We start from the raw sequence: 17,183 nt of genomic DNA, 5'->3' as shown, positions 1-17,183 counted from the left end.
ACGGGAATTTATGGGCTAAAGGGGGTAATTTTGGGGTACCTCCTATCCTAAAGCCCACCCGCTAGGAAACCGCTGCCCCGAGTGAGGAAGCCCAACCTACACTCAGACCGTGGACAGGATTCGAACCCGTGCGCTTGGAGACCCCTCGGACCCCAAAGCACGCATGGTTCCACTGTTCCACGAGAAAAGAGTGAAAGTAGTCTAAAATAGTTACAAAATATATTGCTTGTAATAATCAGTAAAATATATTGTTTCTAATTACCAGCAAGTCAAGTCCGTACAAATGTTGCCATGTAATGATTCCTGACAATTGTATTTGCATCACGTCACGTCTGCTTCCCTTCTCGTCAAATACAAATTCAAGTTGATGTGTTACTTATCACTCACTAATCTGCTGTTTCTATATTTTTTTTTTTTTTTTAAGAGGAAAAGGATGGCAAAGGGTAACTAAAACGAAAAAGAGAGGCCCACTAAGTTGCCAGTCCCTCCTTGCAGGTCCGAGAAAAACAACAACAAAAATGACCAGTCCCGCCATGCAGATTCGAGATAAACAGCAAAATAATGGATGTCTTGAGTGAGTGAGTGAATCAGTTTCAAGCACCAGGCAACTAAGGCCATATGGCACTATGTCTATAAAATGAAATAAATGGTAAAGAAATTTAAGTTGGGTTATAAACTGAAGTGGTGAGGATTGACCAGGGAGAAGTGGGAATTAAGTATGGATGTCTTGAAACCTCCCTCTTACGAGTTCTTACCCGAGATTTGTACCGCCCAGCATTCCACAAGACCAGAGAGCAGCAGTACATGTCACCAATGGACTCAATGCTGGCAGTCACGAAGAGAAGTGCTGTCATGCATTTAAAGTCTGCAGATGGAACACACCTTAACTCCTTCAGTACTGGAACGCATTTTATCATGAATTATTTGGTGATTTGACGTTTTTTATTGACATCAGGAAAGGTTTATGGAGGTCAGAAGATTAATGACCACAGTCTTCACTAATTTAATCCCCATGAGTTTCTGAAGCTTTATAAAATCATCAAATAGTAAGCAGAATAAATATAGAAACTTGTCCTGGTAATAAAGGCGTTAATACAGTCAATTTACCTCTTCACTACTGGAACGCATTTCTACCTTCAGTTTTTGGCATGATTAGACGATTTTATTTACAGTGGGAAGGGTTTATGAAGATCAGAAGATTAATGGCCAGTCTTCATTATTTCAATCCCCACAGGAGTTTGTGAAGCTGTATAAAATCAAGTAGTAAACAGAATTAATATGAAAACAGGTCACGGTACTGGAGGGGTTAAATCCAGACAATTAACTGCTTTCCACGAGTCTCACTGCCCACGAGTAGCAGGAGTGGGACACAGGACATTCACTCGTCCGTAGCTGATTGGTGGCATGTTATTGGTGGCCCATGACGTCACTCCCCGGGCTGATGATATACACAAACCCAACACAAGTCAAGTATAACGAAGATTTGGCATAAATTTAACGTTATTGTTCATTTTGCATAACGCATCTGCCACCACCGCCGTTGCCGTTGCGGCCTCCTCCTCCTCCTCCTCCTCTTCTCCTCTTCCTCTTCCTTTTCCTTTTCCTCCCCTTTCCCCTCCTCCTCAACCTCATCCTCCTCTTTCCCTTCCCTCCCCGCTCCCCTTCTCTCCCCCTCTTCCTGCTTCTGCTTCTCCTCCTCCTCCTCCTCTTCCCTTCCCTCCCCACTCCCCTTCTCTCCCCCTCTTCCTGCTTCTGCTTCTCCTCCTCTTCCTCTTCCTCTTCCTCTTCTTCCTCTTCCTTACCCTCACCCTCTTCTTTCCTGTCCCTCCCCACTCCCCTTCCCTCCTCCTCCTCTTCTTCCTCTTCCTCCTCCTTACCCTCACCTTCTTCTTTTCTGTCCCTCCCCACTCCCCTTCCCTCCTCCTCCTCCTCTTTGATCACTAACTACATTAAAGCCTTTACAATTAGCTTTTCGAAGAACAAACACTCCATCTGTATTTAATAACTCTCTCTCTCTCTCTCTCTCTCTCTCTCTCTCTCTCTCTCTCTCTCTCTCTCTCTCTCTCTCTCTCTCTCTCTCTCTCTCTCTCTCTCTCTCGTATAATTTCCAACAAAATATGAATATCAGCTTCATTAAAATCTTGCACCCCAGAGACAGACAGACGGACGAGAGAGAGAGAGAGAGAGAGAGAGAGAGAGAGAGAGAGAGAGAGAGAGAGAGAGAGAGAGAGAGAGAGAGAGAGAGAGAGAGAGAGAGAGAGAGAGAGAGAGAGAGAGAGAGAGAGAGAGAGAGAGAGAGAGAGAGAGAGAGAGAGAGAGAGAGAGAGAGAGACGAGAGAGAGAGAGAGAGAGAGAGAGAGAGAGGCGAGCGAGCGAGCAAGGAAGGAAGGAGGAAAGGTGGAGGAGGAGGAGGCGGCGGCAAGCGGAAGGAAGGAAAGGAAAGGTGGCAGCGGTGAAATTAGAGGAGGAAAAAAGTAAAAAATAAGCGGAAAATTGGATTAATGAGCTCAATTAGAGGAAAAAATAGAAAAATAATTAAGCTTGAATCCAATAAGTCGATGGCGAGGGAAGAGAAATAATGATGATAATAAACGCGACAAAAGATAAGATGAGAGAGAAGAGAGAGAGAAGAGAAGAAGATAATAAAGATAATCGACGAGAAACTAGAAAAATAAAGATAAAACAATTTAAAGAAAAAAAGGAAGAAAAATACTAAAAGAAAAATAATTATTAGAACGAGAGATGGGAAGATGACAAAAATAGGATACCAGGAAGAGGAATAGGGAGAAGAGGAGGAGGAGGAGGAGGAGGGGAAGAAAAGCAGCTCATATTATTTATAATGAATAGTTGGAGCCGTGAGGATGCCAAAAGAGATCCTGGAAGAGGAGAAAGAGGTTATGCCATGAAGGAGGAGGAGAGGAAAGAGAAAGATGATACAAGAGAGGATAGAAGGAAGAGAAGGAGGAGGAGGGTAGATGAGAGAGAATGAAGAAGAAGAAGGAGGAGGAGGGTAGAAGGGAGAATGGATAAAAAAGGAGGAGGAGGAGGAGACGGAGACGGATAGAAGAGAGAATGGAAGGAGGATGAGGAGGATAGAAGAGGAATGGAAGGAGGAAAAGGAGGATAGAAGAGAATGGAAGGAGGAGGAGGATAGAAGAGAATGGAAGGAGGAGGAGGATAGAAGAGAAAATGTAAGGAGGAGGAGGAGAAAGAGGATAGAAGAGAAAAATTAATGGAAGGAGGAGGAGGAGGAGGAAGAAAAAATGGAAGGAGGAGGAGGAGGAGGAGGTACAGAAAATTGAAGGAGGTGGTAGAGGTGGTTTTGAGAAGGAAAATCGAGAAAAAAAAATAAGGGTAAGATTGAAGCTTCGAACCATATTGTGAAGCTTCGGACCCCATTCTAACCCATTTCTCCTATCCATTACTTCCCTACTACCTTCACTTCCCACTCCTACTTTCCCCTACTGCCCTCACTACATTTAAAAGTGTATATTACAAAGCTACACAAGTTTTTAAGTGTATTTTTCATGATTCTAGTGACAGATTAACGAGATTCCTGCATTACGAACAGGAGAAACACACTTGAGAACCCGGCTAGGCATCTAGAGAGAGAGAGAGAGAGAGAGAGAGAGAGAGAGAGAGAGAGAGAGAGAGCTATTTCAAGTGAAGTACTCAAATTTAATCATAACTTCCAATCCAATTAATGAACGTCTGTCTCTCTTCCAAGTGTGTGTGTGTGTCTGTCTGTCTGTCTGTCTGTCTGTGTGTGTGTGTGCAGATGCGCGTGTGTGTTTAGAGAGAGTAGGAGGGAGAGACACTAGCACCTATCACCACAATCTCCAACCATTCACCATCCTTATCTTCCCTCACCATCCTTATCTTTCCCTCGCCAGTTTAACAGCACGCCTTGAAACAGAAACCACCACCACCACCACCACCACCACCACGAGGGACAAGTAACACCACAGCACACCGCAACACTCTCTAACACTCCCCCAAACTCAAACACACCCGCCAACCCGCAACACACACCTGCAGCCAACTCGCCACAACAGCCACATATCTGCGGAAGGAGAAACTTGAGCCCAGAACAACTCGACAGTGGTGAATACAGATAGTGTGGCGGAATTCTGAAAGGCTGTCTGTCTGTCTCTTTTCTTCTCTTCTCTCTCTCTCTCTCTCTTCTCTTCTGTCTCTCTCTCTCTCTCTCTTCTCTTCTGTCTCTCTCTCTCTCTCTTCTTCTCTTCTCTTGTGTCTCTCTCTCTCTTCTCTCTCTTGTGTCTCTCTCTCTTTCGGTGTCTCTCTCTCTCTTCTCTTTCTCTTGTGTCTCTCTCTCTCTCTCTCTTGTGTCTCTCTCTCCTCTTCTCTTCTCTTGTGTCTCTCTCTCCTCTTCTCTTCTCTTGTGTCTCTCTCTCCTCTTCTCTTCTCTTGTGTCTCTCTCTCTCTCTCTCTCTCTCTCTCTCTCTCTCTTGTGTCTCTCTCTCTCTCTCTTGTGTCTCTCTCTCTCTCTCTCTCTCCTCTCTCTCTCTCTCTCTCTCTCTCTCTCTCTCTCTCTCTCTCTCTCTCTCTCTCTCTCTCTCTCTCTCTCTCTCTCTCTCTCTCTCTCTCTCTCTCTCTCTCTCTCTCTCTCTCTCTCTCTCTCTCTCTCTCTCTCTCTCTCTCTCTCTCTCTCTCTCTCTCTCTCTCTCTCTCTCTCTCTCTCTCTAAGATGACTAGCGGGGTTCTCAAGTGTGTTTCTCCGTTTCATAATCTTGTTAATTTGTCACTAGAATAATGAAAAATATACTTCAAAATTCGTGTAGGTTTGTGATATTACTTTTTCTAATGTAGCTTTGTAATATTACTTTTGAATGAAGAGAAGGTAGAAAGAAAGAAAGAAAGAAAGAAAGAATGGGAGGAAGTGTTATGTCGTGAAGCGAGCAGGAAATTAGTAACAATAACGATGCATTTTTTAATCTGGAAATAAAAAAAACATGGAAAAGTGTAATAATAGAAATAGATAGAAAATAGAAAATAAAGATAGAAATGGAATAAAGAATGGCATCATCTCTATTCGCAGCAACAAGAAGGAAAGAACGGGAAGAAGTGCAGTGAAGGAGGCAAAACTGTATGTAGTCTGTCTTTGTGGTAAGTGTGGTGATCAGCAGAATACAAACTGGTGGTCAGCAGAATACAAAATGGTGATCAGCAGAATACAAACTGGTGATCAGCAGAATACAAACTGGTTGGTGATCAGCAGAATACAAAATAGTGGTCAGCAGAATACAAACTGGTGGTCAGCAGAATACAAAATAGTGGTCAGCAGAATACAAACTGGTGATCAGCAGAATACAAAATCATTCACATTGAATAGAAAACTACGGAATCTTCTTAAACTATTATAAAAATCATGAAGAACAAGAACAAAAACAGAAACAAGAACATGAAAAAGATCAACAAGAACAAGAACAAGAACGAGAAAAAAGAAAAAATAGTAGGAAAGTATAATAGTAATAATAATAAGGAGTAGTAGTAGTAGTAGTAGTAGTAGAAGGAGTAGTAGTAGTAGTAGTAGTAGTAGTAGTAGTAATACAATGATATAAAAAAAAAATCAATATAAGAACAGAATACATGTTAAACTATCACTGGAATTACAAAAACACCTTGAAAAATGACACTGACCCCCTCCGCCCCCATCATTCACATCAAATTATACCATCAATATAATAATAAACTACGATGTGTTCAGAACCAAGGCGCCATTTCAGAGTAGGCAGACTATATAGTAAGGGCAGCAGTAGTAGTGATGGTGGTGGTGGAAAGTAAAATGCTTCAAAATATAGTCCGAAGCTTCCGTCCCACCGCCACGCCAGAACTCTCTCTCTCTCTCAGGTCTCCTCTCTTACTATGCTCTCTCTCTCTCTCTCTCTCTCGCCCCTCCTCTCTCCCCACCCTCTCTCTCTCTCTCTCTCTCTCTCTCTCTCTCTCTCTCTCTCTCTCTCTCTCTCTCTCTCCCCTCTCTCTCTCTCTCCTCTCTCTCTCTCTCTCTCTCTCTCTCTCTCTCTCTCTCTCTCTCTCTCTCTCTCTCTCTCTCTCTCTCTCTCTCTCTCTCTCTCTCTCTCTCTCTCTCTCTCTCTCTCTCTCTCTCTCTCTCTCTCTCTCACCGTGATAGTTTCCCAGGACAGATTCACTTCCTGGACCGGTGCGTGGCTCAACTGTTCCCCACGTCACGTTGAGCCTTACCTGTAAGAATAAAAGTAAATAAATAAATAATAAAGGGATAGAATTAATAACAAAGCTACACATTATTTTTTACTCCAATAAATAAATAAATAAAGGGTTAAAATTAATAACATCATAAAGCTACACATTTTTACTCCAATAAAATAAATGAATAAATAAATAAAGGGTTTAAAATTAATATCATCATGAAGCTACACATTATTTTTTACTCCATTTTTGCTGTTAGTATTTTTTTAATGAGTGAAGGAAATAAATCGAAAGCGAAAAATTATGAAAAATATATGAGAAAAAGTTAAGTAATTAGAATTTAAAGACTAATTATATTCTATTTAAAAACTAAATGAATGAACGATAAAAACACAATAAAAAAATAATAAATAAAAACTTAGTACCTAACAAAACAAAAAAAATAAGGAAAACAAAAGGTATGCAAAAAACAACGTGTAATAATAAGGAAAAAAAAAAAAATAAGGAAAACACAAAAATAAACTTGGGTATAGAAAAAAACAAACGACCTACACTAATAAAGAAAAAACTCAACAAAAAACACAAAAATAAAGAAAAACAAAAAAAACGAACGTACGCTAATGAAAAAAAAAACTAGCTAGACATGAAAAATAACAAAACGTGCACTAATAAATAAAGAAAAAAAAACTAGCTAAACAATGAAAAATAACAAAACGAGCACTAATAAAGAAAAATCACAAAAGAAAATACCAAAATAAAACTAAGTATACCACGCAACAACAAACACTGCACTAATACATCAAGAAAAATAGAAAACTTGGTGCCTCTGTGTTCCTAACTCCCTCACTGCTTCTGTATTCCTAACTCCCTCACTGCTTCTGTATTCCTAACTTCCAATAACTCGACTTCATTCAAGAGGGAGGAGATTTCAAGACACCCTTTCTATTGGCTAACCCTTTCGAACATGCAAGGGGACTGGCGAGTAAGTGGGCCTTTTTTTATATCCTTTGTTGCCCTTGGCCCGCTTTCCCCTCCTTACACACACACTAAAAAGAAAAAAAAAATGCAGAGTACCTATTTTTCCCAGTCCACTCCCAACGTGACACACCTCCCAGTCCACTCAGCCACCTTGAGCGAAGCAACACGCCCAAGATAAGGTATTGCGGATAAGCGATAAGGGAAGGCAGGAGACGTGATAGGGAGAGGGAGGGTGGAAGAGAGAGAATGAAGACGTGGGATGGAAGGAAAGGAAGAGAAAAGGAGAAAATAAGGTGGGACGGAAGGAGAGGGCGTGAAAAGGAGAAAATAAGGTGGGAGAGAAGGAAAGGAGGTGATACGGAGAATAAAGAGGTGAGAAGGAAGGAAAGGAGGTGAAAGGGAGAGAATAAAGAGGTGGATGGGAAGGAAAAAGTGAAAGGGAGAGGGAGAAAGGAACAGAGAATAAAAGACGTGGGGAGGAAAATGGAAGAGAGAAAGACGTGGGAAGAAAGGAGAAACAGATGTGGAAGGGAGGGAGTAAAAGAGAGAGAATAAAGACGAGGGAGGAAAGGGAGAGGGAGAGTGGATGAGAGTGAGTTTAAAGACGTGGGAGGGAAGGAAGAAGAGGTGAAAGGGAGAGGGAGAGTGGAAAAGAACAAAAAAGGAAGAGAAAACAGAAAATAAATGTGGTTTTGAGGAATTAAAGATGCCATGATGAAAGGGAAGATGAGAAAGGAAATTGGTAAGTGAATAGAGAGAGAGAGAGAGAGAGAGAGAGAGAATATAAGAGGCTTTATCTTACACCACACCACACCACAAACACACCCACCAATACTCCACCAACACCTGTCACTCCACACCTGTCTAACCGTCCCTCACATACCTGTTAATGCTTCACCTGCCTCGCCTCCTCTGTAACACCTGCCCCTTCACACATCTGCCTGACTGTCGACTCGAAGCAACCGTGACTCCTGAAGCATGCATTCCCCGCGTGGTGTGTGGCAACAGATGGACACAAACAGGAAGGGACGGCTGGACTGTATTGATTCACTTAGCACCAGGAAATTTCTCAACTAAACTGGCAATTAACCCTTTAACTGTTATATGGCTCATTTGTCTTTAAATATTAACCATTCTGAGACATCTGCTCTTGCTTTATCTGTACACACTAAATTGTCTAAAAATTGCAAATTGTACACCTTTTTTTTATAATTCCTTCCCTTACAACACTTGCACATAATGATTGAATACACTGCCTTTAGTGTTGTGAACTGCTGTGTGTCGCAGAAAACGGGTTAACAGGTAAGAGTGTAAGAGTGGCGGACTACAGGACTACGTGGACAGAAACTTGTAAGGAATAGATAGTTGACTGTGATGTGAGATTAACACTAGAGAAGTTAGCAAGGAATTAGCCCCTAAAGTACTGCGACGCATTTTTACCACGAGTTTTGGGTGTGATTAGACCATTTTATTGACATTAGGAAGGGTTTATGGAGGTCAGAAGATTAATGGCCAGAGTCTTCATCATTTTAATCCCCACATAAGTTTCTGAAGCTGCGTAAAATCACCAAATAGTAAGCAGAATGAATATAAAAATGCGTCCTGGTACTGAAGGGGTTAAGTTACCTGCAACCTCCTTTTATTACTGAAAACTAATAACATGAGAGAGAGAGAGAGAAAAATAAACCCTTAATTAAATTTGACCCTCCAGCCTCAAATAACACGAGAGAGTAAGAGAGAGAGAGAGAAAGAAATCCAATACCTATGTTAATGATTCTATTAAAGTATCGAAACACGTATGGTTAGGTTAATACTCGGAATTAACTCAAGAACACAATTAATGGAGGATCGAACACTATTGTCTCGTGTTCAAGGACTACACCAGCGAGCCATGGCAACACCGACGCAGGCAAGACGGTGCTGGCGTGTGTTGCCTGTCTGTTCAATGTGGTGTGTTGTGACTGGTGTTGACTCTGCATAGCTAATTGAATATCTACCAGGCTGACTGACTGACTGACTGACTGTTTGGTATTCTGAATGACTGACTGACTGAGTGGTATACTGAATGACTGACTTAGTGGTAAATTTATTGCCTGACTGACTGACTGACCGACCGACTGACTGACTGAGTGGTAAATTTATTGACTGACTGACTGACTGAGTGGTATTCTGAATGACTGACTGACCGACCGACTGACTGACTGAGTGGTAAATTTATTGACTGACTGACTGATTGACTGACTGACTGACTGAGTGCTAAATTTATTGACTGACTAAATGGCTGATTGGTTGATTGATTGTTTGAATGACTGGTAAATTCATTGACTGGTTGACTGACTAAGTGGTGAACTGATTAATGACTGACACTGACTAAATAATCAATTGACTTACTGACTGACTGAGTTGTAAATTGAATGAATGACTGACTGACTGGTAAAATTTGATGACTGACAGAGGGTGAAGTGATTGACTGACTGACTGTTTAACTGACTGCTGGCTGTATGACTAGAATGACTGACTAGTGTAAACTACTGACGGTTGACTAGTGTATCTTGACTGTTTGTCTGATTAACTGTCTAAATTAGTTGCTACCTGGCTGACTGATTGGTAAATTGACTAAATTGACTGACTGACTGACTGGTTTCTTCATTGACTAACTAGTTGAAGTGCCTAACTGACTAGCTGCCTGACGAAACAATACAATTACTGACTACTGACTGATTCACTGCCTGACTACCTAATAAAAGACATGAGTGACTGATTAGCATACTGACACATAGACTGACTGACAAACTGACTGACTGACTGACTGACTGACCTTGGCTAATGACTAATGACTGAATGAATAAACAACTAGCTAATAAAACAAATATGACTGACTTTTCGAGTGACCAATTAACTGACTAAATGACTGACCTACTCACTCACTCACTCACTCACTCACTCACTCACTTCATTCCTTCACGCCAAGCAGAATCAAAATATAAAATGCATCAGGAAAGTGGAAAGATGACTTTGTTTATTTTCAAAGTCATATTTCAACATTCCACATTTATTTCCCCGCTCTCTTCCACCTCCACCCCCTCCACCACCTCCCCCCACCTCCCTCTCACCTCTCCCCCTTATTGACGAGACAGAATTCAAGGGTAAAAACTACGTCATAGATGAAAGAAAACTCTCTCTCTCTCTCTCTCTCTCTCTCTCTCTCTCTCTCTCTCTCTCTCTCTCTCTCTCTCTCTCTCTCTCTCTTTTTTTACGTATTTTTATCATCTTATCAATTCTATTTTACCTTTAGCTGACTTTTTACTCTTTTTTTTTCTTTCCCTTTTTCTACTCTTACATTTCTCTCTCTCTCTCTCTCTCTCTCTCTCTCTCTCTCTCTCTCTCTCTCTCTCTCTCTCTCTCTCTCTCTCTCTCCAGTAAGCTTCCTTTTCCTACCTCTTTTTCCCTACACGGTCAAGTATTTTCCCACAAGCCAGGTAGGAAGACAGCACAACGAGAGTCTGGCTTAAGTATTGACAGAAAGAGAGAGAGAGAGAGAGAGAGAGAGAGAGAGAGAGAGAGAGAGAGTACGGGTTCACTTTCTTACTTTTGATGAGTTAGCTTGTAATAAACATCTAAGTGGTCTGGTGCGGGAAGGTTTTCAAGAGGTGCTATGGGGCTTGTTGGCTTGTTTCTGTCTTGTCCCCTCTTTCCCCTCCCTTCCCCTTACTCTTACTTTGCCCTTTTCTTCCCTACACCTCTCTTTCTTTCTTTCTTCTCTTTCCTTCTTTCACACCTCTCCTTCCTTCTCTCGTCTTCTCTTTTCTTCTTTCTTGTCTTGTCCCCTCTTTCCCCTCCTCTCTTCCTCTTAATTTGTCTTTTTCTTCCCTCCACTTCTCTTTCTTTCTCTTTCCTTCCCTTCTACACCTATCCTTCCTTCTTTCTCTTCCCTTCCCTTCCATACCTCTCCTTCCTTCCTTCTTTTCCTTTCCTTTCCTTTCCTTCACATCTCTCCGTCCTTCTCTTCCTTCCTTATCTTCCCTTGCTTCCCTTCTACATCTTTCCTCGCTTCCCTTCCCTTCATCTCCTTGAGACCTTGTTACTGTCTTGTCCCCTCTTTCCCTTCCTCTTCCCCTTCTCTTCACTTTACCTTTTCTTCTTTTCTATACCTCTTCTTCCCTTCTTTTTTCTCTTTTCTTCGCTTTCCTTCTCTTCACTTCGTTTCCTCTTCCTTTTCAATCTTTCTGTACATTGTCTTTCTTCCTTTTCCCTTTTCTCCTGGTTCTCTTCCTATATCTCTCCGTTCCTCTCTTTTCTTTCCCTTTATTTTGTTTCCTTCCTGCACCTCGTCTCTTTCATCTCTCTCTCTCTCTCTCTTTTCTATTCTTCCCACTTCCTCATTTATTTCCTTCTTATTTCCTTCACTTTACTCTTCTACACATTCTTCTGTATTTTTTTCTTGCTTTTTCACTTTTATTTCCCCTTGTTTCCCCTCTCCTTCAATTCTTCCCCTTACGTAACCTTTCCTTCCCCTCCTTTCCTTGTCACTGCCTTCCTCAGCCTTCACCTCTCTCTCTCTCTCTCTCTCTCTCTCTCTCTCTCTCTCTCTCTCTCTCTCTCTCTCTTCTTCCCTATGTGTGGAAACTCACTCAACCTTGTCTGCGTGAGGAGGAGGAGGAGGAGGAGGAGGAGGAGAGAGTGTAATTGGAGAATAGTGAAGAGGATGAGGAAATGTGAACAGTAGTTGTAGTAAGAGTTGGAGGAGGAGGAGGAGGAGGAGGAGGAGGAGGAGGAGGAGGAGGAGGAGGAGGAGGAGGAGGAGATGATATGAGACTAGCAAAGGGAGGAGATAGAGTGGCAGTAACAGGAGTAGTGCAGCAGCAGGAGGAGGAGGAGGAGGAGGAGGAGGAGGAGGAGGAGGAGGAAGAAGAAGAAGAAGAGGGGAGTGACATTACAGCTTCATCTAAACTTAGTAATTGAGAACAGACACCTTGTTAATGATCTATATACTCTCCCCCCCTCCTCCTCCTCCTCCTCCTCCTCCTCCTCCTCCTCCTCCTCCTCCTCCTCCTCCTCCTGCTCTTCAAACATCGATACCTTCAGTTTCCAGAGGCAGCTCAGTGTGTGTGTGTGTGTGTGTGTGTGTGTGTGTGTGTGTGTGTGTGTGTGTGTGTGTGTGTGTGTGTGTGTGTGTGTGTGTGTGTGTGTGTGTGTGTGTCACGTATTTGCCCTCTGGTGGTGAATGGGTGTAATGGAACAAAATAATAGGAAGTAGGATCAAAGTTAGTTCTCTCTCTCTCTCTCTCTCTCTCTCTCTCTCTCTCTCTCTCTCTCTCTCTCTCTCTCTCTCTCTCTCTCTCTCCTTTACAGAGAGAGAGAGAGAGAGAGAGAGAGAGAGAGAGTCACGGTAAACACACTCATGAACGATCAAATTCTACGTCTGGATTATTCCCTCACCCTTCCCCTCTTTCCCTCTCCCTCCCCCCTCTCCCACCCTCTCCCCATCTCCCCATCTCTCTCTTCCTCTCACTCTACCTCTCCCTCCCCCTCTCCCTTTCTCCATTTCCCCTTTAAACCATTAGATCGAAAACCTTTGAGAAGAGGACCCTTGCTTATGACCCCCCCCCTTTCCCCTTCATTTGCATTTCATTTAGAGAAAAGAAAGGGTATTATTAACCATTTACCCTCGTCCCGCCAGCCTCATTAGCATAAAGAAATGAGGCGAGGGGAGGAAAGTCACGGCGAGGGGAAACAGACAGACTCGGAAGCCCACGAAAGGAAAAATGAGAAGAAACGGGATGGCTGGGAGGGGAAGGAAGGGGTGAGGGGGATGGGAGGAGGGAAGGGAAGGGGGAAGATGGGGTGGAAGGATATGAGAGGAGAGAGGTAGGAAGGGAAGGGAATTGGAAGGGGAAAGAAGAAGTAGGAAAGTCAGGGGATGAGAAGAGGGGAGAGATAGGAAGGGAGAAGAGAGGATGGAAGGAAAGGGAGGAGATGGGAAGGGAAAAGAGGGGATAGAAGAATATGGGAGGGGAAGGGGAAGGGGGAGAGAGGCGATGGAAGATGAGAGGAGAAGGAAAATGATGAGGACAGAGGATGGAAGGGAAGGGAAGGGGAAGAGATGACTGGAAGGGGTGGAAAGGGGAGGTGATGGGAGGGGAAGGGGACGAGATGAAAGGAAGGGGAGGAAGAGGGGAAAGTGATAAAGGTGATAATCGTAATGACATGACAAGAAAATGAATGAAAAGAGAAAGAAAAGTTATAGATTTCAATTTAAACTCAACCAAAAAGGAAAAGACAAAAAGAAAAACAAAAACAAGAAAAAACCAAGAAAAACAAAAATAGGAAAAGCAATAACAAGAAAAAACAAAAAGAAAAAACAAAAATAAAGACAAAACAAGAAAAACAAAAAACAAGAAAAACAAAAACAAAACAAGACAATAAAAAAACAGCATCGAAAAATAAAAACACAGTAAAAACTAAATAAATAAATAAATAAAATAAAAAAAAATCAATAAAATAAAAAACAATAAAATTAAATAAATAAATATATAAAAAATAAATAAATAAAAACAAACAAATAAAAAACAAAGAAATCAAAACAAAACAACAACAACCACCACCACCACCACCACAACAACCACCACCACAACAACAACAACCACCACCACAACAACAACCACCACCACCACCACCACCACCACCACCACCACCACAACCACAACAATACCACATCAGTAAGAGAAATCAAGAAAATCGGTACTTACCACAATCGACAAGGAGCGAGAGACCCAAAGCTTCCTTAACGAGCTCCATGAACCTCCGGGACCAAGAGACCGGGAGTACTGCAGGGGAGGCGTCTTCTGCTAATCCTTTGGTAAGTGGAGAGTCTATATTGCGTTCTGAGGGAGAGGGAGAGACGGGGTGAGGGAAGGTAGAGAGGGAGGGAGTTAGGGAAGGAGGGAGAGTGAGAGAGTTAGGGAATCTAGAGAGGGAGGGAGTGAGTGAGGGAAGGAAGAAGGAAGGAGGGAGAGTGAAGGGAGGGAGGGAAGGAAGGAAGGAACAGCGGAAGAAGGAAGAGAGAGAGAGAGAGAGAGAGAGAGAGAGAGAGAGAGAGAGAGAGAGAGAGGGAGGATTGACGGGACAGGCAAGTGGCAGGAGACATATTGGCAAGATGAGAGAGAGAGAGAGAGAGAGAGAGAGAGAGAGAGAAAGGGAGGGAGAGAGAGATTGACACACACCGACAACTAATTAGGTAAAAGGAAACAGGTGTGTGGATCATTACCTGCTGTTGACACGTGACTACTTCCCCTCCCTTTCCCTTTCCTTCTCCCTCTCCCTCTCTCTCTCTCTCTCTCTCTCTTTCTACTAGTAATACAACTCTCCCCATGTCCTCCACGGCTCTCTGCTCTTTCTCATCCCGCTAATAACATGACATTCAGACACGCTAATGGTAATGGTAATGGTTCGCCTCCTCACGTCCCATTAACATTATTATTACCGTCATTTGTAGCTGCGGTGGTGGTGGTGGTGGTGGTGGGAGGAGGAGGAGAAGTAGGAAAGGAAGGTAAGGTGAGATGAGGAGAGGTAAGGTAAGGTTGGGTTAGGTTAGGTTTGGCTGGGTTGTGTAAGTAATAGTAGTCGTGGTGGTGATAGTGGTGATAGTGGTGGCTGTGGCGGTGGTAGTGGTGGTGGTGGCGGTGGTGGTGGTGTTAGGGTTCCCATCGATCAAAGCCGAATAATCATTATAGCTGGAGACGCAACTAGTATTTGCCAAACACTCAACACCAACAACTGAGACGAGAGAGAGAGACAGACAGAGACAGAGACAGAGACAGAGACAGAGACAGAGACTGAGACACAAAGACAATGAGTTTTAAGTGTGTTTTTACATCTCCAGCGACAGACTATCAAAACTTTCCAACTGTTAACAGGAGAAACACAACACTCTAAGAACTCGGCTAATCATCTTTGTGGCCTCTGAAAACAGTCGTGGCGGGAGAGAAGAGCCGTTCAGAATGTGCCCCTCTCACTCAACTAACCTTGTTCTCACGCCACCACGCAAACAGTGTCCGTCAAGGTAAACGCACACACAAAATCACTTTCTCCCACAAATACTCAGAAAAAAAAAATGGACGAGAAAGAGAGAGAGAGTATATTATTTTTCATGGCAGCTGTAGAAGGCAACATATTTTAAGGCAATTTTAATGAGGGAAGGAAGGAGAGAAAGTAAAGTAAAATGAGGAAATATGAGAGTATAAAAGCGTGTGTGTGTGTGGGTGTGTGTGTTTATTAAGGCGTCAGGTGTGTGCCAGGTAATTAACAGAAGCCAGGTAAGGTCTCAGTGTTGTTTTGTGACGGAATACAATAAATAGACTTGTGTTCTTTTGTTCTTGATTCAAAAGACACGAAAACACACGCAATAAAGGAGAACAAGAAAAAAAAAAAAAAAGGAGAAATAGAAGGAGGAGGAGGAGGACAAAAAAATAAACGGCATAAAAGGAAAAAGAAGAAAAAAGAAGGATGAGAGAAAAAACAGGCAACACAAAAGGAGAAGAAGGAAAAGAAGAAAGGAATTAGAGAAAGAGGAGGACAAAGAAGACAACGCAAAAAGGAAAGGAGGAGACAAGGAGATGAAAATGAGAAATACAATAGATGACAAAAACAAAAACAGACAACAACAAAAAAAGGAAAAGGAGGTGAAGAAGAAAAATGGAGGAAGAGAAAGAGGAGGAGGACAAAAATAAAAATAAAATAAAGATACAAGAAAATCGATACAAAAAAAGGAAAAGAAAAATGAGAAGAAAAGAAGGAAGAGGAGGAGAAGAAAAAGAAGGAGAAATAGAAGGAGGAGGAGGAGGATGACAAACAAAAACAACACAAGAGGAAGAGAAGGAGAGAAGAAAAAGGTAAAAAAAAGGAGAAATAGGAGAAGAAGGAAGAGGAGGAGAAGAAAAGAAGGAGAAATAGGAGAAGGAGGAGGATGACAAACAAAAACAACACAAGAGGAAGAGGAGAGAAAAAAAAGGAGAAATAGGAGAACGAGAAAAAAAACAAAATACAAGAAAAATTGACACATATTCTAAGGTTTTTTCTGATAAATTCAAATAACGAAAGGGAAGAGGGAAACAAAACCAAACCAAACAAAGGGTGAAAAAAAAAAAAAATCATTTCCGTCAAACAGCATTAACCACACCAACAGAAAAATACAAATGAATAAATAAAAACCTCTTTACATAACATTTTTTTTTTCCTATTTCCATTTTTTTCCCCGCGGCAACACTGACACATTGTTCACTCGTCACAAACAAAATGTAATAAACACACCTGTGCTCACCTATGCTCATCTGTGCTCACCTATGCTCACCTGTGCTCACCTGCGCTCACCTATGCTCACCTGTGCTCACCTATGCTCACCTGTGCTCACCTATGCTCACCTGTGCTCACCTGTACTCACCTGTGCTCATCTGTGCTCACCTATGCTCACCTATGCTCACCTGTACTCACCTGTGCTCATCTGTGCTCACCTATGCTCACCTATGCTCATCTGTGCTCACCTATGCTCATCTGTGCTCACCTGTTCTCACCTGTGCTCACCTGTGCTCACCTGTACTCACCTATACTCACCTGTGCTCACCTGTGCTCACCTGTGCTCACCTGCGCTCCATTAATTCAACCTTGACAGCTTAACACTGACAGATTATTATTACTTATTTGCTACATATTTCTTTTTGTACAGTGTTATTCAATTACTGCACGTTTGTCATTGAGTTTCAGTTATTATTAGAAGGGTTTTTAGTTCCCCGCGTTGCCAATCATTTTAGAGTGCTGTGGAGGAGGAGGAGGAGGAGGAGGAGGAGGAGGAGGAGGAGGAGGGGAACAAGGATACAAAGGAGGACAAGTACGAGGAGGATGAAAATAGAAATAACAAAGACGACAATTTTTAGAAGCAGAATTAACGGAAAGTAGAAGGAGGAGGAGGAGGAGGAGGAGGAAGAGAAGAAGAAGAAGAAGAACACGAACAAGGAGAAAGA

The 17,183-nt window shown here is 42.4% G+C and overlaps 1 protein-coding gene and 1 long non-coding RNA gene across 7 annotated transcripts in view; one reads left to right on the top strand and one right to left on the bottom strand.

The window, feature by feature from the left end:
• The window catches only part of LOC123507143, a 29,239-nt gene extending 23,792 nt beyond the window's left edge, over positions 1-5,447 (top strand). The window contains exon 3 of one of the 2 annotated variants that reach the window (XR_006675598.1): positions 5,060-5,447. This is a non-coding gene — a long non-coding RNA (uncharacterized LOC123507143). Of the gene's footprint in view, positions 1-3,893; positions 4,202-5,059 lie in introns of those variants that run through there. The other variant, XR_006675597.1, reaches the window with a different exon arrangement.
• LOC123507141 (somatostatin receptor type 2-like) overlaps positions 1-17,183 on the bottom strand; it is a 70,783-nt gene that overhangs the window by 18,575 nt on the left and 35,025 nt on the right. For 3 of the 5 annotated variants that reach the window (XM_045259756.1, XM_045259759.1, XM_045259757.1), the window contains exons 2-3: positions 13,917-14,051; positions 6,144-6,222 (exon numbers count right to left, since the gene is read on the bottom strand). The gene's annotated coding sequence lies outside the window, so the exon portion shown is untranslated. The remainder of the gene's footprint in view (positions 1-6,143; positions 6,223-13,916; positions 14,052-17,183) is intronic. The other 2 variants (XM_045259758.1, XM_045259760.1) reach the window with 1 other exon arrangement.

Source organism: Portunus trituberculatus, chromosome 21, assembly GCF_017591435.1.
Source record: "Portunus trituberculatus isolate SZX2019 chromosome 21, ASM1759143v1, whole genome shotgun sequence".
Lineage (NCBI taxonomy): Eukaryota > Metazoa > Arthropoda > Malacostraca > Decapoda > Portunidae > Portunus > Portunus trituberculatus.
The sequence above is the reverse complement of the archived record's forward strand: the minus strand, read 5'-3'. Positions and strand labels throughout refer to the sequence as shown.